The 23,669-nt window shown below is 44.5% G+C and overlaps 1 protein-coding gene across 1 annotated transcript in view; it reads left to right on the top strand.

Moving 5' to 3' along the window:
• The first annotated feature begins 895 nt into the window (after positions 1 to 895).
• Positions 896 to 23,669, top strand: part of TCF20 (transcription factor 20) — a 215,622-nt gene continuing 192,848 nt past the window's right edge. Inside the window, exon 1 of the mRNA XM_073327262.1 lies at positions 896 to 1,052. The gene's annotated coding sequence lies outside the window, so the exon portion shown is untranslated. The remainder of the gene's footprint in view (positions 1,053 to 23,669) is intronic.

Raw genomic sequence — 23,669 nt, 5'->3', positions numbered from 1 at the left:
CCAGCAGCCTATTCCTTCTTGAAAGCTCCACTCTTTGTAGACATTGATCCCCACTAGACTCAGGTGCAGGTAGGAGGCTTTCGGTTTCCTTGAATTACCCTCAGCTCAGATGGGACCCTGAGAAACATAGCCAACTGACCCTGCTGGGCTTACACCCCTCAAAACCTATACCCTGTTTTGGTTCTGTGCTGCCCCCCCCCCTTAAGAGTACAGAGCCTATCATATCTGTGAAGGCGACTGTGACAAAAGAATGAAAAGACATTTAAAACCTGGGCACTTTTTCAGAGGAGGGTTGCAGATTAGTTCACTCTGGCTGAATCACTAAGATGTTTGTATTCACAGAGATCTTTGCCACTCTTTTAAATCTGGTCCTTTCCCCTAGGAATTGAAAAAGCAAGGGCCCTCGGGAGGCTTAGCAGAACTGAGGGAAGTAGCCCAGTGGTGAGGCTGGGGAAAAGTCTGATTCAGCCTGCAGTGTTCATACTACAGGTTTCAGCTGTGTAGAAGAGAACCAGCTCTCAGCTGCCTGCGAGGAGCCTGCCAGGGTCCCCCAGCAAAGCACAGACCCCCTCCTTCTGGTCCCAGGATGGGAAGGAAGCAGGAGGAAAGGGAGGATTCAAAGAAAAAGAAATCAGACAAAACACTCTCCTCCTACTCCTCAAGGCATCACTATGAGATGTCAGAACCCTAATCAACACCAGCTCCAGGCCCCATCCTCCCAGCCCCAGCTGCCATGAGAGCCAGGCCCTGCCAGCAGCAGCTCCTCCTCCTCCTCCTCTCTGTCATCAGCCAGTCTGGCCTGACACATTGAGCCCAGGCTGTAGAGTATTGTCCTAAAAGCAGAAAGAGAGAGAGAGAGAGAGAGGAGAGGAAGGAAAGAAAAAAAAAAAAAAAAAAGGAGAAAGAGAGAAAAAAAACCCCACTCACTCAATCACATGACCTGACAGAATTTGTAACCATTTCTTTTTGTGCCACAAAGAATGTTAAATACATATACTAAAGCCCCACAAAAGGAAAGGAGCTAAAATGGGACAATAAGGAAGCCTTGCAAGGTAAGAGCCTTTTCAAAGAAAGGCTGTGACTTTCTAGGGTAGGGGGAGGTGTTCATTTCAGGCTACACCACTCTGCCAGGGGGGGCTTGTTTAATTTCACATGGCGGCTGGTTTGCCAAGGGTCATCAGCAGAGGAAAAGTGACTAACGCAGGAAGGCGATTGCGCTGGTGCGACCCCAGTTCTTTATTTTCTTAAATTCTGCTTATCCTGAGTGTGTGTATGTTCCTAACCGTCTGGAGAGGTAGATGTGCAGGCTTCATTTTCTTAGGAGGATACTACAGCCCTTGCCCCAAATATATTGCCTTTGATGTTGTACTGGCGGAAATGGGAGGTGGGAGCGATTAAAAGCTAGTTTCTAGGGGAAAACAACATCAGCTGGGGGTGGGGTGGAGGGCAGATTAAGCTGGAAATAGTTAAAACAACTAAAGCTCTTTAGATATGGAAGATTTTTTTTTGTCAGACTTTTAACAGCTTGGAGGAAGGGGAAACTGCATTAATTTGTGTGTTTGTTTGAAATAAATGGCTTGTAAAAGGAAACAGCAGGTCTGGCTTTTTTTTTCTTTGAATTTTCGTTGTGTGGTGTTTGTTGTGGTTTTAAAAAAATCCCAAATGTAACCTGAGCTCTTCACCTCCTCCCCCCCCCCCCGAGAAAGGGCTTTGAAAAATGACTGTTTGCTGAAATGTATTATTGAAGGCAGGAGGAGGGATGTGGTGATGGGGGAATCTGTAGCTCTCACATTTCACATTCTTTAGCAACCTTCCCTTTTCTTAAGTGTGCACGGATACATATGCATACACACACCACAGAGGTTTTCAGAAAAGCAGGCCCCAGTACAGTTAACCCTTGGGAATTCATCTTTCTTCTTCTTACCATTTGGTTTCAAAAAAATGTCAGCATCCTGCTCCCCAATAGAGAAACAGAAGGGGAGGAATGGGGGTGGGGAGGCAATGCGATCTGATCTGTTTTATAAGGGGCATCGGGAGAGAAAGTTTGAATCAGGGCAGTTTCTGTACAGTAAGAGGGAAAACTGGCTGCTGAAAGCTATGCAAAGAGCTGGATGATATTTTTTTCCTTCCCTTGATATTTTCCATATGGTTCCACTCCTCTTGCATGGATTCCTGTCAGTCATGTGGCTACTGGGTGTCTCTCCGTTCAACAGCCTTTAACCTCCATTTGCTACTTAAAATTTTGTAATGATCAACAAACAGTTAAAGCTTAATAATAGTAATTAATACCTAGCTCGTCTATCTTTGTGTTGTGATTTGCCTTTTTATTTTTCTTTTGTTGCACCCGAAAGGCTTTTATAAACCAAAATTTCATGCTTTTCTGAATTTTGCAAAGGATTGCGTGGCAACTCTCTCTTCTTTATAAAGCTTAGTCCAGATTAAAAACTGCCTCTATGAGGCCTGATCAACACCTAAAATTTTCAGGTCCACCTAACTGTGTCACTCAGGGCTGTGAAAAATCTTGTGCCCTTAGCATGGTAGTTAGGTCAACCTAACCACCTGGTATAAATGCAGCTAGGTTGACAGAAGGATTCTTCTGTCAACCTAGAATAGATCTGTCTCTTGGAGAGGTGGTTACCTAAATTAGTGGTTTTCAACCTGTGGTCTGCAGACTATGTCTAAGATTACCAAAGGGGTACACAAATTAAAAAAGGTTGAAAACTACTGACCTAAATCAATGGAAAAAACCCTTCCTGCTGCTGTAGGAAGCATTTACAGTCCGGTGCTACAGCAGCACAGCTGCAGCACCGTAGCTGTGCCACTGTAATGTAGACATACCCAGAGCCACATCGCTGCTGGCTGTAGGCTTCCCTCCCCTCGCCCACTGTGATTTTGAAGTTGACAGACAAGTGGTGGGTGTGCATGTGTGACACGTTCCCTGTTGCGGGTTTATGACTGGACCCCTGCTGCGGATGGGGATAGCAGGGTGGTCTGACCCACGGTGGTCTGAAAATATCTCAGCAGAACTTGCTCAGGAAATTTTGTGAGAGCTTGTGGGGGGTGGTGAAGAGGGTTATGAGGAGTTTGTGGGTAGGAAGAGGGGACTGTAGGGAGGCAGGCTGGTGAGGATGGGCCTGTGGGCAATTTGTGATTGCTAGTGAAGAAAGAGGGCAGAGTTTGTAGCAGAGGTTACAGAGCTTTATGGGAATAAGGGGTGTGTGTGTGTTATAGGAAGCCTGGGGGAGGGTAGCAAGTCTTGTGGAAAATTGTCAGTGTTCTCTTCCAGCTCTCGCTCTCTGCATTACCTTAAAGCCTTGTGTACTGTATGAAAATAACTTGCTCCTGGGCACCTTCCTTGACACACCAAATAGTCACCTTTGCTGAGTCTTAACAAAACAGCCTGATTATACCAGCCCTGTCCAGCTGGGAGTGTTTCTGGGCTGCAAGAGCTTTCCCTCTGCCGCATGTGTGTGGGAGGTTTGGGGGTTACTTTGGAGTATTCAAGGCAGGAGAGAGAGGGAGCCTCAGTTCCCTTCTGCAGGAAAATGCTGAACTGGACCTGGATGGGCTTTTTCTCTTATCTTTAAATAAATAAATAAATTAAATAAACCCCAGGAGATAGAAAGGGTTAAGGCCCCTTCCTCTGTCCCCCTCCCTCTTTAAATGTAGGAAATGGATCAAAATGGATGGCCATTTTTGATGATAGGTTGTGGTTCCAGTAACAGGAGATTGCTCTCGCACAAGGGGAAAGCAGTGGAAAGAGTGCGGCTAGTACCTTCTCATACTCGAATATCTCCCTGGATGTTTCACAGCTCTTCTCACTGAAAATTTTGGGGTGCAAAATGAGAGATTACTTGGTATTATCAACACCAAGTGTTCAAAGAACATGAGTCAGCCCCCTTCCCCGCCAAAAATCATGATTGGCTTAAAAATGCTGACACTTTAAACGAGAATGATTTTGGAGTTCTTTTTGTCTTCTGAGTGAGCCTTTATGACTCACATTTTCAAGCTTTTCTCTGCAACTGGAGGGCTGGAAAGGTAATTTTTTTATGAAAGCTGAGATTCTCATGCAGCATGGCTCCAGGTAAAACAGCAAATATTGGAAGACTCAGGATAAAGTCATGAGTGTTGGCAATACCGATTTCTCTCTCTCTCTCTCTCTCTCTCTTCCTCTTCCTTTTTGCTAGCTTCCTATACTCTCAGCCCTGCCTGGAAGAGGTTCTCTTTTTGGGGGAGAAGAGAATTCACTCTCCCTAGCCAATTCCGTGTCTGCAGATTAGTACCAACTGTGATTATGGCTTTTTGATGTAAGCAGTTATGTTGCCAAGGTCTGGACTGAGATCCCCCTAGCTCACTTTGCACAGGCTACTAAAGAACCATGAGAGTCTGATGACTATGGCTGGTTATTTATTTGCAGAAAATGGGAGAAAAGTCCTGATTTATTGCCGGAGATGGGGATGGGGAACACACACAAGTAGTATTTTCTGAGTTTTTTTTTTAATTAAAATGATTTATAAACTTATTACTTATTTCACTGGCCACAAACTTGTAAAAAAAATCATAGTGGAGTCTTCTTCAGAACTGGTGTAGCTGGGTTAACAAAGATAATGGGAGAGTCTCCTTGCTGCAGCCCTCTTCCACTGCTCTGGTGATGTAAAGGGGCCTTAAAAGTGGTGGAACAGTCCCCTGAGAATTCTCTCAGTACAGAAGTACTCCTGTTCTTTTCTCAGTACAGAGGCAGCATAGGGCTGATATAGGCAGCTTTCTGCGTTGTCTCTGATATAGAGATGTGCTAGGGGTAGATGTGGGCAGACAGCAGGAATGGCTGATATAATCTGGCTATTCTAGGCGTCGGAGGAGCCCTTAAGGGAGCCATGCAAGGCTGCTATTAGTTCAACTTGCATCGGTGGCCATAATGACCCACAGGGAAGACCAGAATTAGCTTTGACTCCTGTACAGTGCAGATTGTGGCCCATTGACTTTCTACGGGAAAAATCCCTAGATGTCCATTTGTTATGAGAGTTATAAGAGTGACACATACAGCATCAATAATGAACTGTTGGTCACTGCTGGCTTAGCTAGGATTGCTTGACACTGTGATCTAGAGGGGAAAGGTTCTGTATCCCATAAATAGATCTCCCTTTAAGGCAAATTGCAAAACATCTGAAAATGTGTTAGAAGTTTGACTCTTCTCAGTAATAACATCAGAAACAACTTTTTTTAACGTCCCTCCCCCCCCCACTCAGAGACTTGGCAAATAAGTCAAAGGAGAATTAATTCTTTTTTTGCACAGTTTTAAAACAGAAGAGTTAATTCCACATATACCATTCTGTTAACGAGCTGGGATTTTAAGTAGTTTCTTCATTTATTTAAAACAGCTTTGCAGTTCACCTTTAAAATCGCTTCCCACCATATGGCCTAATCATTTCCCTGTGCTACACTTTTTTCTAATTATCAAACCCATTTGCTTTAAAATAGGTGTTTTTAATTTCACAGCCTTGTCGTCTTCTCCTGCTTGATCTTACCCTAAAGCCAGGAGGCTGAGTCTGTGACATCACATTCATTCTCTGTGGCAACAGGCAGTGATTTACTTTTTTCAATTTAATTAAAAAGCAGCTTTCAAATTCTAGGTATCTTATATATTCTGTCACTGGGTGACTGTCCCTTTAAAGGGAGATCGGTCCAGTTTCAGTTGTGACATATTTAGCCTGCTTATCCAGGTGGAGAGAACGGTCTCAATCTCAAGAGATCAGAAATCGTGAAATTGGCCCCCAAAATCATGAGATTTAAAAACCCATCAGATCATATTTTTTAATATTCTTTACTCATCTGCCAGTGTGTGTGTGTGTGATAATTTCAGGTTGAAAAGTCAACCTTAAATGCACCACCTCTCCCTGGCTGCTCTGATGGAGGCTCCATTTACCATTTCCTCACCCTTAAGACTGGGGAACTGCCATTCCTTTCCTATTAGTGTCCTGATTCCCTCCCCTCCTAGTTTACCACCCATTTTTAATCAAAGGAAATAAGTAGTTCAAGAACTACTGAGCTAATGAATGCATCATGGTTCACACTTGCAGATAAAACTTATTTTACTTTTTAGAGTTGATGAGTCACAGATACACATATTAAAGAACTTTAAATTTTATGTCAATCATTCATATAAGCCATAATGTCACAGTAAAACAATATGGAATTGGTTTAGCCTTTTGCAAGAATCAGTCCTTCCCCCTGTACCCCATTCTCCTGTAACTCCTAAATCTGCCTCCTGATTCCCCTCACCCTCCCCATCCACCTTTCAACAGTGTCACTGCTTCTCCTCTCAGTGCCTGTGTCCTGTCCAGCCCCCTGGCCCACAGAGTGGCAGCCATTTGCCTGTGGGCATGACTCCAATCTCACTGGAAACAGTGGGAGGTGGCAGCCGTCTTTATTAAGGGCAGCCTTGTTGCCACATGTATGTAGACTGTAGGGAAATGGCAGCCATCTTACTGGCATCAGCCCCATTGACGGGTTACAGGGGATGGTGGCCATTTTGAATGAGAGAAGATTTGTGAGTCAGGCAAAAAAACACCCCAAAGTTGCCAGAGCCAGGATAAAATCACAAGAGTTGGCAACACTGAATAAATGAGCAAAGTCACATGACAGGCCAGTCATGTGGTGACATCGGATCTTCTGGGGTGGAGATAAGAACAAATTCTGTGTAGAATTGGAGGGGGAGAAGAGATGCTCCAATAGGATGCTCTGGGAGTAGTATCTGCTTGGTAGAGAGCAGGGGGAACTCAAGAAAGAAGCCAAACCCTCAGAAAGGAGGGGCTGGACTCTGCTTGTGGGGGGTGGAAGACTCTTTCATGTTTGTTTTGGATTTGGATATGTTGGAAGGGGTGGACTTGTTTCTTTAATGATTTAGCTGGAGGGCAAAATCACTGCAGCAACCAGTCGAAGCTGGAAGGTCAGGTGATCCAACCTGAGTGAGGAGAAACTGCGTCAGTCGCTAGCCCGAAGCCAGGCCAAGTAGGCAGTCCTGCTATACCCACAAATAAAAATTCTTCTCTCTCACCCTGTTCCTATCCTGTTTGACTCATCCCCTCTGGAAAAACCTAGGAAAAGAGCACCTGATAGCATATCCTGAAGTTCAAGAAATCTGGGGAAGTGCTTGGAGGTGAGTTCTGGTGTCCCAAAAACTTCACTGAAAATGTCAGGCTGCCTATTTGAAGTAGGGAGCTGTTGCTCAAGCATGTCTGCTGATCTGTGGTTTTCTTGAGTAATTAATGTGGTTTCTAAGGTAGCCAGGACACAGACCATTCAGGGCTTTTAGGTCAGCCTCAACATCTTAAACTTCACCAGGAGAAGCCACTGTAGATCATGGATAATGGATGTCATTCATGTGCTCCCTGCACAATATCCTGCTTATCAGGTGGGCAGCTGCAGTCTGCACCAGTTGCAGTTCTAAACAGCCTTCAGGGAGTAGTACTGAACTGTAAGATCACTTCAGGATTGGGTAGCAAAAGACCTCTAATTTGGGCACTAATATCTGCAGTTGCTGCAGTGGAAATGTGGAATGGCAGGACAGTTACTTTTGCTATAAGCATTCTCATGTTTGTTGCTTTCTCTGTGTGACAGTCCATCTTTAAGATTTTGCATATCAGAATCCATGGCTTTCAAGTCTTTCTGAGGCCAGGTCTGCATTACAGACTTCTGATGACACAGCTGTGCCACTCAGGGATGTGAAGTGGTATGATCCCTGAGTGACATAACTGTGAGCAGAAGTCCCTAGTTTAGCGACAGCTGTACCAGCAAAGCTGTGCTTTTATCGGCATAGCTTGTTTTGTTCATGGGGGGCTGTTTTGTTATACTGCTGCAAAGTGCAGCTTTGCTGCTACTACTACATCCACAGTAGGAGAACTTTGGTGCGATAGTGCAGAGGTTCTCCAACGGTGGGGGTGTGGAATGTATTGGGGGGGCGGCACATGAGAAGCTTTAAGAAGAAAAACTTGTGCATGTTCAAAGCTGGGTGGCCAGAGAGTGGCAGCTACTGGCCAGGCGCCCAGCTCTGAAGGCAGCACCACCACCAGCAGCCTTAGAGAATTAAGGGTGGCAATGCCATACCAACAGAGCCCTGCGCGGATTCAAAAATGTGTATCCACATCTGAACTGTGATCCGCAGACAATTTTTGCAGATATCTGTGGATTTGCAGGGCTCTATGTACCAATCCACCCTTACTTCTCTGCAGCTGCTGGCAGCGGCGCTGCTTTCAGAGCTGGGCGCCCAGCCAGCAACTGCTGCTCTCTGCTCTACTTTCAGAGCTGGGTGGCTGGAGAGAGACAGCTGCTGGCCAGTCGCCCGTGGGAGAGGGGACATAAACTACTACAGATACAAAGAAGGTGAGGCCGCAATCAAGTAAGTTTGAGAACCACTGCTAAAGTGTACCAGTAAAGTGCTCTTAGCATAGATATGGCCCTAGAGTGATATATCTAGGCTGACCAGGTGTCTGGTTTTCGACTGGAAAGTCTGGTTGAAAAAGTGACCTGACAGTGTCTGCTCAGCTCTACTGACCGGACACCCAAAGTCTGGTTACTGCAGGCGGAGAGGCACCGGGTCATCACCGCACCAGCCTGTACTCATCTGGTGCAGCCTCCTACCTGCGCCGGGCAAATGCAGCTCCCAGCCCCGGCACTTCAGGCGAGTCCCTCCTGACCCAGGCAGAGGGGAGTGTGAGAAGAGGGGTGAGAAGAGGGGGAAAGCAGCAACTGACAGAGGGAGGAAGGAAGAGAAGCGAATGGGGGGTGGGAAGAGGTGGGGCAGGGGTGAGGCGGGGCAGGGCCTTGGGGGAAGAGGCGGGGCAGGGGAGGTTCCAGCACTCCTGCTGGACTGTCTGGCATTTAAATATTACAAAGTTGGCAACCCTAGATATATCTGAGTGAGAAATGGATCCCTTCAGATTTAAGCAAGTCACAAAGTGCAAGACTGGGGTGTCCTGGGATTTTGAGTGCTCTAATTTATTTGTACACAGTTTAACACAATAGGGCCCTAATCCTAAATGGATTCTCTGGGCACTACTGTAATGCAAATAATACTTTTTTGGTAGCCAGGGCAGAGGAAGTGTAAAGGGAATGGTGGGGGGCATTGGCAGTAAGAGAGGAGATGGCAAGGTAAGGGAACTTCTATTAGGGGAGGCAGAAGGGGTAGGCGGAGGATGCTGGAGGTCAGGTGAATTGGTATCAAGCCTGGAAAAACTAGTACTGAACTATCAAAATAGGTGCATCTAGAGGGGACAGTATCACAGCATTGCTGAGTACTCCCCACCCCCTTTTCTGTGGAATTATTTTCCCAAAGAAGACATTTCAAGTGGCTTAATTCTCAGGCTAAGTGGTTGTCTCTTTTGTATTGTCTGTAGTAGGAACTGGACATGGTTTAATCTGCCTTTTCAAACCATGTAACTAATAGATATGTTCTTCTCTGGATTGTACTAATGTGAAAGAAGAGAACTTGGCCCTTAAATTCTATGAAACTTTCAGGAGTCGATATGCTCGGAAAAGTGACTCTAAAACTAGACCATCTTACTCAGCAGAGCTGCTTCCTGTGCATATTCAGAGTCATACATAGGTGCTGACTTTAATGACAGAAGTAGGTTTTTACTCCTGTTAGCCCTGCAGAGCCCATAAAGTTATGACAGAGGGAATTGGATTCTCTTTTGGCTTGTTCATTATCATCAACAAAATTATCAGCAAAATTCCAGTTGCAGAATCTTTATTTCTGGTGATGATGCATACACTGGAATGACCCCAGCTGAGTTTGCAAGGCTGGCAGTTAGATACACTATTTTTTTTAAAAATAGTAAACTGAGCAAAATTGATGTAGAAGTCATTGAAAGAGAAACATGAAACCTCAAGATGCCATTTTAGTCACTTAAAGTGCATTATTGCATTTTAAAATGATACACTCAGTTCATGTTCAAATTGTAACACCCCTCATTCTTTATTATGAATGTTATTTGCATACATGTGTGGTCTTTGTGCCACACCTTTGTGCCAAGAGTTCATCTGCTCCTGTTGCTTACCCATACCTGGAGTCAGAAATCCACTCTAGTAACATCAGCCTTAATTTCTGTACAGACTATTTTGTCATCTATAAAATAGGGAAAAATACCTTGCAGGGTTGCTGTGGAGATAAATTGATTGTCTGTAAATTGCTTCTAGGGATAAAGAACAAGAGAAGGAGGGAAATACAGAAAATGGAGGATGTAGTACTATGGATTTTTTTTCTAAATAGTCTATTTTTCCCCTATGAAGAGAGCTGTCTGTTTTTTCTAAGCCTATCAGTGTGAATGTTCACAGGGTAAGAAAAGTTTGTCACCACTAATGTGCTGACTGTGAAATGTATTTTTAAGTTTGTAACTATAGCTGGCATTTCTGCGCATAGTTCTGATGGTAGCCATCTTGTTGAAAACCAGTAAAAGTAGTATAGTGTGACACCACTGGCTGGAGAGCCCAATGAGATTATAAAATACTTATGGTTATGATTAAATCACAGGGTGCCACTCGTTTACATTCTCTTTGAGCCTTCAGCCTGCATAACATTTCAACCATATGGTTGCCTTCAGCAATGCCAACAGTAGTTAAACCTTAAAAACAAAAAAACTTCACATTTTAATTTTGGTGACAAATTCTTCTCACTGCAGACTTCGCAGGACTAAGCAAATGGAGAGCAGGTTTCCATTCTCTTGCTCTCGCTCGAAAATTAAGTCATGTTAAAGCACAACCTTATTAACCCTGTTAAACATGACTTTTCAGTGTGTGTAGCTCATGTTCTAACATGACTTAATTTTCTAGCGCAGACAAGGCTGCACCGGTCATTGATCTGTGGGGAAACCCCTTAAGCCCTGAGTTTTCTCCTTTGAAAACAAAGGCCTGTTTAAACTAGAGAACTGAACTGTTGGTAATTGAAGCAATGCACAAGTGTAAGTACCAATAATGCTGTGAGTCCACACTAGCCGTGGGGTACAGGTTGATAGCAGTTTTACCCCACATTCACACTACTGCTGTGTTGCTCGGTCTTCTGGGTGCCTCTGCTACAGTTCCTTCTGTAGCCACCTGAAGCAGTAGCTTCTGAAATATTTTGATAGACCGTCTGACAGCCCAGTAGAATTATGGGAGAAGAGGTCAAACTTCCAAAATTTCCCAGGCAATCCCATAAACTCTCAATGATCACCATAAGTTCCTAGCCTCTTTTTCAAAATGGAGGCTAGGGTAAAAGCTTGTCTCTTGCCCCTGTGTTTCTGCTGTAGTGTTTGGAAAGCAGTTGTGAGGCATAGTGGTTGGGTGTTCAGGCAGTACCTGCTGAGACACTGAGACCAACTCTAGAAGTTCATGGTGTTTAGGATGCAACTGTCAAAACCACCGCCAAACTGCCTGAGTAGGTGGCTCTGTGCTGTGCTTGCAACTGATCACCAGGTGGAGTGGTGCTTTTGTGTCTGGACCATGACCACAGCCTGGTGGGACTAGATTGTTCATCCCAGGTCTCAAGAACAGCAAAAGCAGCATTCATTAAGGATGAAGATGACAATTTTGCTGGATCTCTGTGGTGAGCTAGCCCTGAAATGGTAGTGCCAGACTGCAAGGATAAGCTCTCCTTGTCATTGAAAAGCAAGTGGTGATTGCCCTGTGGTGACTGTCTGCCCTGGGTAATTATTGGGCATCAGCATGGGGTTGAGAAGTCCATGGGGGTGCTGTTGTGATAGAGGTTTGCAGGGCAGTATGTATCAGCAGTGAGTCATTGGGTGTGGGGGACAAAATCGAAGTGATTAATGTGCTGGAGCTCACTAAGTGAGTTAAGCAGTGCAGGGGATGTTAATGGATCCCATGTGCATATTTTGTGTCTCCTTTCTTGCCCAGGAGTATGTTAAGAGAAAAGGTACGCCTCAGTGGAGACAAAGGCCTTTCTGAATCATTGGGTGTTCATGGATGTCTGTGTAGGAACGGCAAGCAAAGTAGAACTTTATTCCCACTGAACAGCTCTGATGTTGATGGTATTTCTGTCCTCACTTAACTCTGGCTGAGCCTTTGCAATCCCTTTAGGATGGCTGTATAAACCTCTGCCTGATCAAACGAGACACAGATTAAACCATATACTTGGATGGTGCAGGAAGATGGTTGTTAAGAGTGTGCATTTGGAAGACAGGAACCATGGTGGAGGTGTTTGACCTGCAATGAATGTTCAGTGAATAATTTTTGATTATTTGTATTGGCCTGCTGCATTTTGCATAAAGTGAAAGCAAAGATGATGATGTCAATGAACAGTGAAGTGCTAAGGCAGTGCTAAGACCGGAATTAATTTATGCACATCTGGACAGACAAGTGGTCACACCTGAGGCTGTTAGCACAGGCTTCAATTGCCATGCTGCATAAATTAGAAATGCTCCGTGCACTCACTTTCAAACTGGTGATGGGGAATTGAGTATGGAACAGTGAAATGAATATAACTTGGGATTTGTAGTGTATAGTGAATCACTTCATGCTGTGATGCAGCTGGATTTGTTTTAATGTATGAGACCTAAATTGTCTGTCTTTGTATGGTGAGGAGGTTTATGGAAGAGTGGATTATTGCAGTGCTTTTCTTTTCTGGTGGCAGGATTATGCTTCGGATGACTTTATAAGGGTTTTGTGCGCCAATAGTGAGAGAGATGATGGAGGAGTGAACTGATGTATTGATATTAAATAATAGTATCACTGAGAACATTTGATTTCAACAATAAATTATTTTACATGCTGACAAGCTTACAGGACATGCAAAATATAACATATATAAAATGACAGTTGTACAAGAGCAGAGGCAATATAGATCTTTTCTTAGTAGCACTTGAAGTGCCTTTCGTTGGGATGTACATTTTATTGTCCATTCTCTTGCATGTGGGTAGAAGAGTGCTTGGGAAATGATTGTGAGGGAGTTGGGAGTCGGAGGCAGTCCAAGAACTATTGTCCTGATTGATGCCACGGGTATTGGGTAGGTGGAGCAGGTACAGGAGCAGGGACCCACTGCTGGGTCAAAGTCACTTTTTCTTGTGCCTTTTACGTAAACAGATTCTTTTAGAATTTTCTGTCCTCCATTTTGCTTCTCCTTCCTGTTCAAATAGAATCCTGCATAACTTGCTTGTTGTCCTGCCTCTCCATGAGCTTTTCAGTACTGCCTTTCACAGGTGATCCTCATCTTGTGCTCTTTAAACTGGTACAAAGGGTCTGAATCCTGGTTTGTGTCTCTATGTATTTCTATGATCCGGTTCTCTTAACTTTTCTTCTTCCTGGACCTCATTGCTGTGGAGTTAGTCTGCATACCTTCCTACCTGTTCTGGAACATCCGTATTGCTGGAATGCACACTACAGTGAAATACAAGAAATCAGAGTGGATCATAGCAATGCTCCATCAATCTCTTGGAATACTCAGACATGCTATAAAAGTAGCAGTTTTAGTTCAGTTTTGAATTCCAGTGCCGACTGTTAAGCCACTCTGTTTGTGGCATAGAAATGCTCAGGACATATTAGAAGTCACAGACATTACAGTAAGAAGATGGGGTGGGGATTACTTTAAGGTGAAAATGGGGCTGATGAAGAGGGAAGGAGAGGACCATGTGGTGGTCACTGCAATAGAGCAACAAAGATGGCTTATTACAAATCCTCGGAAGAACATCTCTTTGTGGAGGCTCCCAGCCAGGGAAGAATTCTTAAGTCTGCTTTGCACTGCTTCAAAGATATGAAATTGGATGAATCTGATTAGCAATGCTTTTCATGGATTAAACAAAAAGTTATTGCAAGCAGATAAAAGCACCATGCTACTAAGGCACCATAGCCAAGCGTATGTGTTGACAGATACAATGTAACATAACTGCCATGGCCATAGAGCCCAGTTTGTAATTTCTTGCAATAGAAACTGCTTCCTTTTAAATTGCAGTTTCTGTTTTACCTTTTAATTTGTCTCCTTCCTGCTTGTCTGCCATTTTGAGTCTGGTCACGTGGCATAGCTCATCCAGCTGGTATGCACGCCCTGCTGGGTGCTTCCACCCTGAATGGAAACAATGGCTCCTGCAGCCAAAAGGAAGGGGAAAGGGATGCCCACTTGAGAATCCCAGTTTGGTTCCCTCATTATTACCAAGAATAGGCAAAGCAGCTGCTGCTCATGCTGTACTGGCAGAGGGAGGGAGGAATAGTGGGGGGAAGAGAGATGGGTACTGCTGCTCTTGTCCTTTTTAAAAAATGCAATTTAATAAAAAACACTAATTGTGGAGTTTATAGGAACCTGCAAAATTTTCCCCACAGCCTAAAAATCATCCCGGCATCAGTTCATCTCGTAATAAAACCTGTATAGCAGCTGCACAGGGCTTTTCCTGCCATGCTGACCTGGCCACTGCCTCTGCTACCCTGTCCTGCTTGTCTCTCCCCCCACATCCCAAAGAAAGGTCTAGCTCCTCTCCCCTTGGCTGCCTGGTTCGGGGAGTTGCTGTTCCTCTTCCTCTTTATTGAGCCAGGTGGTACTTCTGTGCAATGCTTTAGCACGATGGGCTGGATGGAAAGGTGGGTCTTGAGGATTTGGTTCAGCTCATCATAAAGCTGCGGAAGTCTTCTTGCTCTGACCAGATCATTTGTTGTCCCAGGACCTCCAGTCTTTTCATTTTCTCACAAGACCTTTTGGTGTTCTTGGTGATGCCCATCTCTCCCAGATGATGTTGGTTACTATGAAAAGAGTGCACATCTTAGCTCCACGGTTTGTGCAGTGCTGTTTATACACGTGACGGACTTACCGCCAGTTTGATACCTGTGTTGGGGAGTGCAGAAAGCAGATCAGACTGGCCAGCTAAGCAATGACAGATATAGATTGGTAGTGGAAAGTTTGCATCATTGGGGCTATGCCAGCCATCTTCATCCCCACTTTGGTGGAGACTGGCACAGTGAGGGGCAACATGAATCTTGTCCATATGCTCAGGGTTTAGTTGATCGCCATATTTGGGGTCAGGAAGGAATTTTCCTCCAGGGCAGATTGGAAGAGGCCCTGGAGGTTTTTCGCCTTCCTCTGTAGCATGGGGCACGGGTCACTTGCTGGAGGATTCTCTGCTCCTTGAAGTCTTTAAACCACGATTTGAGAACTTCAGTAGCACAGACATAGGTGAGAGGTTTTTCGCAGGGGTGGGTGGGTGAGATTCTGTGGCCTGCGTTGTGCAGGAGGTCAGACTAGATGATCATAATGGTCCCTTCTGATCTGAATATCTGTGAAACTATGGTCTTGCTTAAAGCAAATACCAAATACTAAATTCTAATTCTAAATACTACAGATGACAATTTCGTAACTCAAAAAGTGTTGCAGCCAGCATGGGGGAATTCTATATTAGGCCTTGTCTTGACAGATAAAGAGGAATTCATCACAGAACTAAAAATTAATGATAGCTTAGGTACAAGTGATCCTGACTTTATCACATTTATTCTGTTTGCACATTATAAAGTCCAAACCAGTACAGTTGGTGCTTTAAAAGGACTAGTTGCACAAAGCTGAAAACAATTATGAGTCAAAGCAGCTGGGAGGAAGAATTTAATCAGAAAAATGTGAATGATAATTGGAAAGCCACAATCAAGGAAGAAGGCCATATTGGTTAAAAACCAACTTGGTTTAGAGGAGAAGTGAAGGCAGAGAAATCTATGGCTAGCACAGTGAAGGACAATAAGGAGTTTTTAAACTATATTTTGAACAAAAAGAATTCTAACAAAGGTGTTGGTCCCTTACTAGATGGAAATGGTAGAATTCTCAAAAATAATGCAGAAGAGGCAGAAGTGCTCAATAAATATTTTTGTTCTGTATTTGGGGAAAAGAACAGATGATGTAGTCATATCAGTCTTTCAATTTCACTAGTATGTCAGGAGGATGTTAAACAGCAGCTACTAAAGTTAGACATTTTAAAATCAGCAGGTCCTGATAAATTGCATCCAAGAGTTTTAAAAGAACTGGCTGAGGAGCTTTCTGTACCGCTAATGTTGATTTTCAGTAAGTCTGGGAACACCATGGAAGTTCCAGAAGAATGGAAGAAAGCTAATGTGTCAATATTTATAAAGGGTAAATGGGATGACCGGAGTAATTATTGGCCTGTCAATATGACATTGACCGCAGGCAAGATAATGGAGTGGCTGATACAGGACTCAATTAATAAAGAATTAAAGGAAGGTAATGTAATTAATCAACATTGGTTTATAGAAAGTAGAATGTGCCAAACTCATTTGATATCTTTTTTTTTTAATGAGATTAAGTTTGGTTGATAAAGGCAATAGTGTTAATTTAATATACTTAAACTTCTGTAAGGTGTTTGAGTTGGTACCACATGACACTTTAATCAGCATGGAATACACTCAATGGATTAAAACCTGGCTAACTAGTAGGTCTCAAAATGTATCATTAAATGGGGAATCATTAAATGGGTGTGTTTCTAGTGGGGTCTCACAGACATCAGTTCTTTCCCTTATGCTATTTAACATTTTTATCAGTTATCTGGAAGAAAATATAAAATCATCACTGATAAAGTTTGCAGATGACCCAAAAATTGGGGGAGTGGTGAATAATGAAGAGGACAGGTCACCGATACAGAGCGATCTGAATTGCTTGGTAAGCTGGGTGCAAATAAACGATATGCATTTTAGTACATGTATACATCTAGGAACAAACCATGTAGGCCATGGTTACATGATGGTGGACTCTATCCTCGGGTGCAGTGACTCTGAAAAAGATTTGGGGGTTGTGATCGATAATCAGCTGAACATGAGCTCCCAGTGTGATGCTGTGGCCAAAAGGGCTAATATGATACTTGGATGCTTAAACAGGGGAATCCTGAACAGGAGCAGAGAGGTTATTTCACTCCTGTATTTGGCACTGGTGCTACCACTGCTGGAATATAGTGTCCAGTTCTGGTGTCCACAATTCAAGAAAGCCTTTGATAAATTGGAAAGGGCTCAGAGAAGGGTATAGAAATGATTAAAGGTTCAGAAAACAGGCCTTATAGGGGTAAACTCAAGGAGCTCAATCTATTTAGCTTTAAAAAAAAAAAGTTAGGGGATGACTTGATTACAATCTTAAAGTATCTACATAGGGAACAATATTTAACAATGGGCTCTTCAGTCTAGTAGAGAAAGGTATAACATGATCCAATGGCTGGAAGTTGAAGCTAGACATATTCAGACTGGAAACAAGGTGTACGTTTTTAACCATGAGGTTAATTAACCATTGAAACAATTTACCAAGGGTTTTGGTGGATTCTCTGTTATTGGACATTTTTAAATAAAGTTTGAATGTTTTTTGAAATCAGCTCTAGGAATTATTTTGGGAAGTTCTATGGCCTGCGTTACACAGGAAATCAGACTAGATGGTTACAATGGTCCGTTCTGGCCTTGGGATCCATGAAAAGCTAGTGTAATACAAATGGTGATTGTGATGCCTGCATGTTGCTGGGGGCACTATTGTATGTGGATGTGAGGCATGTTCCAGGTGTGTTAGGGAACCCACATGCTGGTTAACATGCCAAATCTCACTAGCATAGACCCCTGAAAACTCACCTTTTGGTGAAGGAAAAATTTCAGGAGCCATTTGCAAAAGATATGGGGGGAAAATGAGAAATGTTGAGAAAGGAAAGTACCAGCACTTCTTAAAAAAGTTACTCCCCCTCAAAAAAGTGCATGTGAATATTCTTGTAGAGTTTGAAGGGCACCATTAGGCCACCTAGTCTGACTTCATGTATTATACAGGCCATAGACCTTCGCCCAGTTACCCTTGTATTAAGCCCAATAACTCATGTTCGTATAAAACCTGGTAATAAGCACAGGCAGGGTTATTAGTGGAGCCAAGTTTTGCTCAATAAGGTCCCCTGCTTGCCACTCACTTAAGACTGAGTAGCCCTGATTTAATCCAAATACACTATCTATGTGTCTATGCCTTCACTATTGGGTATTTGAGAAAGGAGAAGGTATTGATAGCAGAGAGAAAAACTGAGAGGTGGAGATTATTGCGGTTCATTGAGCATAGTAAAGACTTCCACCTCCAGCCGCTTTGTACCCCTTTAATGGCTGGTCCGCATAAGAGGCTTAGAAGAGTATTGCTGCTTTCATGTATAGAATTTAGTCCTTTGGCTCAAGTGGTAGAGGTTCATGTTTTTAGTGCTGATGGGCAAGGGTTCAAATCTCGCTATCCAGCCTAGTGGAGTCAGTTACAGAGGCAGTGTATTTGGGTAGCAAAATCAGTTCTGAGGAAACTAACAGTACACACAGTAGTAATGCACTTTCCCACTAGCACAGTCTGCTGTGAGCCTGTCATACTTGTCCCCCCCAGTACATTAGCTCCACATATAATAGCGCATCAAATTCAAAGTCTTGGTGCTTAGGGTACCTAAAAGATTGCCTAACGCAGCAGGGCAAGGACTGTCGTTGATAACACAATTCCCGGTACAGTAAAGGTCGTCTCTGCAGGAAACACAACTTTCTCGGGTGTTGGGGCCAAGACTGAAGTCTTGCAGGATCTAAGGTCTTGCTGGTCGTATGTGCACTGAAATCTCAAAAGCTGTGAATTAAACTGATTTAGATATTTTAGTGCAAGTCTGCGTATGGACACTCTCCTTTCAGAACAACGGTTGCTACTAACCGTATCTGTTCAAGTTTGTCTGTAGAGCAGGCCTAAGAACTCCTACAGACATCACTGCAGAGTTCAGGAAGGGGCTCAGAGACCATGGTGATAGATGCAGTATAAGAACTGGAATGGAATTAGCCAGGTTGGGAGAATGGGAAAATGGTGGCTTTCACCTTTAAATCACAGATTGCCAGCCAAACAGTGAACTGAAATGGCTTTGCAGTCTCATTCCGTTTCCTAGTGCATAGATATATCATTTGGTACCCTGGTTGGCAGTTTCAGCAGAGAGGTTGTAGAGACAGAACACCTATCCTTTTCCTAGAAGTGGGGTGGACTTTCAAGGTCGGGAGTGAGGTTTGAGGAGGGTGCAAGAAATCAGTATCTCTCAAACCTCACTCGTTTTAGTCCCAAAGTTCCCTGTGTCCTACACAGTTTTGGTATCCCTTTGCTTCTTTTTTGAATATTATTTGCATCAGAAAGGCTCTTGAAACTGAGTTTCTTGAGAGAATTCACTAGGGAAGGAACTCCTGACAGCAGTTTCAATTTCCTGCATGAAAAATTGTGTCCCCCTTGTTTTGGGTCTTTGTCATGCATTTCAGCCCTGGCAGGCTGAGAGGTACAGGGGAAGAATGTGTGTGTTATGAGCTGCTGTTGCCTGTGCATCTCTTCTTGGAGTAAGTGGAGGCCTTAAGTCTCCAGGGGATGTCAATCTGGAATCTTTCACGTGTGCTAAATTCACAGAAATAATATAAAAAAATAACACAAAGGTGTCTCATTGTAATGATAACTGCAGAGCTATGCACTCATTTTCCTCATGTAGGACACTTCTACAAGCATCAGTCAGATATTTAGAGCTTTCTAACTGTTTGCAAGTGTTAAGGGAGAACTGAGTTCCTTTCTGGCATGTAACAAGCGTCTGTGTTTGTGTCCCAAATGTTCCTACAGTTCCCTAGCTGCGTGCAGCTTTCTCCAAAACTAAACTTTATTTCCTTGTTTCTCTCCTTGCTTCCCCTCCCATGAAGGTAGGTGACAGGGTAGTTTTGGTTTGTACACATCACTACCCTTTCGCAGAACAGCTCTTGCACAGTTGGAAGGGAAGGTGGATTGGAATTGAAGAGGAGAGAGAACACTCCTTAATCAAAATGAAAATGGAACCCTAGGAACAAGGCTGAAGAGCAGGATAAGTGTAGGGCCTTGTCTACCCTAGAGAATGGAACAAGTTGTATTGTACCAGTTTAAGCACTCTAGCCATGCTGAATCATGCTGTTTAGCTCTTGCAGATTTGCACTATGTCCACACTAGCACTGTCCTACACCATTTCAGTTGCACCACCTTCTGGGTAACTCTCCCACAGTTCCTGGAACAGCACCCAAAAGCGTGCTGCATTCTGGGAGATTTTGAAAGGCCACCCGTGAACTGTGGGAGAGCTAGTTGAAGATTTCAACTAGTCTGCATCCACACAGGTGTTGAAGTGGTTCAGAGTCAAATTAGTATTTGGCCTTACTGAAGCACAGTTTACTCCAAACTGTATTTAGTAAGCATGTAAGCTGTTTGGAGTGCTTTTGTGTGTGGGTGTCAGCTATGTTACAATTGTTCTAGGGAGAGTAAATGGTATCTATATCCACTAAAGAAACTCTCTGTGTTATGGCTAAAGAGAGAGTCCTCTAGAACAGTGGTTCTCAACCAGGGGTATGTGTACCCCTGGGGATATGCAGAAGTCTTCCAGGAGTACTCAGTTCATCTAGATCAGCATTGCTCAGCCTGGGGTTTGCAGCCCCCGGGGGCATCACAGGACCAGTTTAGCAGGGTCACAAGTGCAAGGCCGGCATTAGGAGGTGGCAAACAGGGCAACTGCTCAAGGCCCAATGCCACAGGGGCCCCTGTGAAGCTAAGTTACATGCTTCTGGGCTTGGGCTTCAGTCCCACCACATGTGGTTGAGGCTCCAGAACAGGCTCATATCTCACACTGAAATACGAGTACAATCTTTACATTCCAACCTAAGTTCCCTGTAAGCTGCGCGGCCACACAGCAGCTTATTTAGCGCCATGCAGGTGCTCAGGGAACCCGCCCAGCTGGCCTGCCGCAGCCTGGGGGGGAGCGCCCCGCCCCAGGCCCCAACCTGCTGTGGGAGGGGGGTGCCATAGGTGCCAACTTCCCCTCTAGCCGGGGGTGCTTGACCCCCCCCCCTTCCCTCAGTCTCCACCTTGCCTCTTCCCATCCTGCCTCTTCCCTGCCTCCTTCCCAGAGCATGCCCTGTCCCCGCTCCTCTCGGAGCTTCCTACACGCTGCGAAACAGCTGTTCGTGGTGGGCGGGAGGCGCTGAGCGGGAGGGGGAGGAGTTGGTCAGCAGGGCCGCAGGCCATGAGAGGTGCTGAGGGGGGTGGGGGGAGCTTGACTGCTGGTGGGTGCTGCTGAGCAGCACCCACAAATTTTTCTCTGGGGGTGCTCCAGCCCTGGAGCACCCATGGAGTCGGGGACTATGGGGGTGCCCCTCCCCCAACTCCAACTCAGCCCCAGGCCTGCCAGGGGAGGGGTGGCTTGAATCCAGCCTCGGCCTGGATCAGCCACGGCCGAGGCACCCCTCCCATCCCCTGGCCCCAACCCAGCCCCAGCCCAGACCTGCTGCGGCCAGGGGAGAGGCACCTATCCTATGGCCCCAGCCATGGAGCTGCTGCAGTGGGAAGAGGCACCTCTCCTACGGCCCCAGCCATGGAGCTGCTGCGGTGGGAAGAGGCACCTCTTCCCCCTGAGGCCAGGTGCTGCTGTCAGGAGCGAGAGCTGGGGGGAGTCCTCTCTCCCCACTGTAGCCCCAGAGCACCCTCCTGCACTCCAAACCCCTCGTCCCCGACCCCACCCCAGAGCCTGCACCCCCATCCAGAGCCCTCACCCTGTTCATCTCAACCCTCTGCCCCAGCCCTGAGCCAGTCATCCCCGGCCCCACCCCAGAGCCTGCACCTCCAGCCAGAGCCCTCACCCCCTGCACCCCAACCCTTTGCCCCAGCCCTGAGCCCCCTTCTATACTTCGAATCCCTCAGCCCCACCCTAACCACATGAATTTTGTTATGTGCACTAATATGAAGGTGATGTGTCATGCCTCACCTCCATAGTGGTGCACATAAAAAATTCATTCTGCACATGTGCAGGAAAAATTAGAGGGAACACTGATTCCAACCAATTTATTTTATATGATAAAAAGGAGAAAGTCAGCAGTTTTTCAATAACAGTGTGGCTGTGACACTTTTGTATTTTTATGTCTGATTTTTGTAAGCAAGTAGTTTTTAAGTGAGGTGAAACTTGGGGTACACAAGACAAATTAGATTCCTGAAAGGGGTATAGTAGGCTGGAAAGGCTCAGAGCCACTGCTCTAGAATCATTATGGAAAAACTAGATTCTGTTGTGGAGCTGTTTTTAAACACAGTGATGAGCAAAACTAGTTTGGCCTGAAAATTGCCAGTTTTACTCAGAAGGATAAACAGAATTTTTCTGCACACTTTGAAGAAAAGCAGTCAAATTGTTTGAGTTACAGGTCACTACAAATTATCCTCATTAGAGATTTGAAATTTTGTAAAATGTTTTTGTGTTGCTCTATCTCAAATACAGCATGTTACCACCTCTCCAAACTGTCCATATGGCTGAATGTCCTTGAAAACCTATACATACATTTGAGAAACCAAGTGGTAATTAAGCTCAGTAAAGATTGTTGCATCTAATTGTAATGGTTAAAGTGTGTATTTGAGCCGTTTGCCCTCTGGTAGCCAGTTACAGGGTAGAAAGAACATAGCATCCTCAAAGCTTCAGATCCTGGAGATAAAGGACCAGGGTCTTGGTCCTGGTCAGTGGCGCTGGAACAGTTTTAGAGTAGGGGTGCTGAGCTGTGCCCCCCCTTACCGTGTCCGTGCCCCTCACCGCCACCTAGAGCTGGGGCCGGGAGTACGGCTGAGACCGTGAGGGTGAAGGTGGGCTGTATGGCACCATAGTAAAAACTGAAAAATGTTTCATGACCATTTTATTAGATTTAACTCTGTTGGTGTTTTATAAGACAGGGATCTGTAAAAGCTACGTAGAGGTTGAGTTGAATCTAGAAGTCGCTATTGTAGATTTTTAAGAATCAAGTCTGTGTACTTTTTCAGTTGTCTTAACAAACACTTCTTGTCCTCTTCACTTAAGGATTCAATATAAATGCCTTCATTAGTCAACTTCTGGACTGAAGTCTTTGCTTCTTCCAGTAATTTTTCAATGGATAGTTCTCTGATTGATCCAAATGTAGCTTCTATTGCTGGACAAAGATCTACTACTGTTGTAGCAGATGCCTGGATGGCATTGTTTAATGACCCAAGTGGTTTCAACAGTAGACTTCAGAGAGAGAATGGCAGTAGTCTTCTCTGAATGTAGTAGCAAAAGTAATCCACCAGCCTCCCTACTTAGATCCATCCCATCTTGGTAGATACTTTCCAAAACCAGTAATAACGGCTGGAGTAATTTTAAGACAACAGCCAAGGATCACTCATGAGAAAGCCAGAGGGTTTTCCCAGGTTGGACTAATTTGAACTTCAGTCCCAGTGTATCTTCTATATTTTCCAAGATATTCAGTCATTTTAGACTCTTGCTGAAAAAAGAATATAATGAAGACATTGAATTTATAGCTTTTTTAATGTCTTTTGAAGATTCTGCAGCTCATACTAGTGCTAGTTGGAGTAGATGGCCTCTGCAGTGTGTATAGGAGAGATTAGGGTTACACTTTTCTCTGAGCAAAGCTTGTACTCCACCACATCTTCCAGAGAAGTTTGCAGCTCCATCAAATGCACAAGCAGCCATCTGTTTGGGGTCCAATTGTCAAGCATTTAACTCTAAGATGTGGGTTGTCACAGATGCAGCTGATGTGTCTTCTATAACTTGAACATCTAGAAATGCATCTGTTGGCCTACCCCTGACATCAAGATAATGTACACAATGACTTATACTTGATGCCCATTTGCATCGGTGCATTCATCAGCCCTGTATGCAAATTTTTTGAATGTGGTAAGAGAGTTC

Source organism: Lepidochelys kempii, chromosome 1 (assembly GCF_965140265.1).
Source record: "Lepidochelys kempii isolate rLepKem1 chromosome 1, rLepKem1.hap2, whole genome shotgun sequence".
NCBI classification, from domain to species: Eukaryota; Metazoa; Chordata; order Testudines; family Cheloniidae; genus Lepidochelys; species Lepidochelys kempii.
Note: the sequence above shows the minus strand (reverse complement) of the source record. Positions and strands in the feature narration are given on the sequence as shown.